The sequence below is a fragment of the Ambystoma mexicanum genome, chromosome 1p, assembly GCF_040938575.1.
Source record: "Ambystoma mexicanum isolate Mex_15411 chromosome 1p, UKY_AmexF1_1, whole genome shotgun sequence".
Classification (NCBI taxonomy): domain Eukaryota; kingdom Metazoa; phylum Chordata; class Amphibia; order Caudata; family Ambystomatidae; genus Ambystoma; species Ambystoma mexicanum.
The window spans coordinates 2807530-2809453 of record NC_090921.1 but is presented as its reverse complement, the minus strand read 5'-3'; positions in this window follow the sequence as shown (position 1 = coordinate 2809453).

Here is a 1924-nt window from a genome sequence, read left to right as displayed (position 1 = left end):
TATTTTGATCGCGCAGTGGGGCTTCTCTCTTCTGGCTCTTGTGCTGTTCACCATGATGACGGTGGGTCTTCCTTCATCTTCTGAGGAAGAATCTATCTCTGCCTTTCGATCTGCGTCGAGACTGGAGACTTTCTTGTTTCTCCACCGACACACTATAGAGAAATGGCCAATTCGTTTGCAGATGGAGCACTCTTTGTCTCTGGCTGGGCACTCCCTGTCGAACGCTAGATGCTTCGTGCTGGTGCACCTGTGGCACTTGAGGGGCTCTCTCCTGTTCCCTCTTCCTTCTCTCGTGTCTATTGTTGGCCTTTCTTTTTTTGAATGGAATCTCACCGTTTTTATCTCTGCAGGACCCTGGGCTCCTGTAAGCTCCTTTCGTGTTCCAGCCGTTTCCTCAACTGCTCTGGCAATTTCTATTGCTTTATCCAATTGCAGTTCCTTCTCAACGATGAATTTATCCTGGACTTTGCGACTGTTGGTGTGCACAACCAACATGTCACAAATGAGACTCTCTGCATTGTTGCCAAAACTGCACAGCGCCGCTAGTTCCCTCAGTTTTGTGACATAATCGTCCACTGGTTCGGACATCTCTTGCTTTCGGGTGTAAAACCTTATCCTATGGAGCACTGTGTTCTCCTTACTGGCAAATCTTTTTATAATTCTCCTGACCGCCTCCTTAAAAACATCGTCATCATCGCCAGCCACCGGTATAGGGGTGAGACTCTCGAACACTCGTTGACCTTCCACTCCCAGGGCATTGAGTAGCATGGCCCTGCGCCTTGCCGCTGAGAACCCCGCTCCTCCTAGAGCTTCCACATAAGTTGTGAACAGGGGTTGCCATTGTGGCCATGGGATGGCAGGCCTACCTGGAGTTTGTAGAAAGGGTGGCGGTGGCGTTGCGCCTTGCATGATTCTGCGTAGGTTCTGGTGATGATCCTCGTCGCCAATTTATGTAGTAGATTACTTGCAGTAACGACAGGAGTCGGCGAATCTTTTAACAAGAAGTTTATTCCTTCTTAGTTCCATGCATAAATGCACGCAACGTGCATGTGTCAACAATAAAGGCCAACGTGCCTAATTAACACGGGGTATGCTGCCGTGATGTCCATGTGCGTAGTACGCAATGCAGGCCCTGTTTGTGGAGGAGCCGGCGGGACGCTCGTCTACTCCCGTCGCTCTCCCCGCTCATCTCCTGTGCGCGCGAAACCCGCGGGGGCGGGCTTCCTCGCGCTCCGAGGTCTCGCGAGAGCGGGAGCTCTCGCGACGCCTCTACACACAGGGACACACCCATCGGTTATACTCACACATCTCCAGCTCAGACCCAACTGTCACACATGGAACACTCAGCCACATTCACCCATATACATTCTAGTTGTCAATCAGCCCATTAACCAACATTCCAACAAGCATTACAGACGAGTAGCAGGAAGAGAAGACAGGAATACAAAACAACATTGGCCCTTGATGAGTTCTACTGGGTTGTGATAATGGGCTACTAAAGACACACGAGTGTACAGAGGTCAGTGAGAAATGTTCACGTAGAGCTTTATGGAAGGACAGCGATGCAAAGCATTGGTGGTTCAGTGGTAGAATTCTGGCCTGCCACGTGCATCGGCAACAAACACGGCATTGAATTTTGTGAGGCAGATACTTGTTGAATTAATGGTTACCTTTTGTGGAATGTGCACTGCAGAATATTTAAAATGCCCTGCCCTCACCGCCTCCTGGTGTCAGTTCGGCCACGCCTCCAAATAATTCCTTTTCTAATCAACCCTCATCTGCTGCCTGGACTTATTTTAAGCCCTTTATATACAATACAACTCTCCTTATTTTGACTGTAGTCGGTACACCGTTTCAAGTGAATGCAAGGTAGCTCCCAGATACTGCGGTGGGGAAAGCCGTGGTAGAGCGCACCCGTTATCAC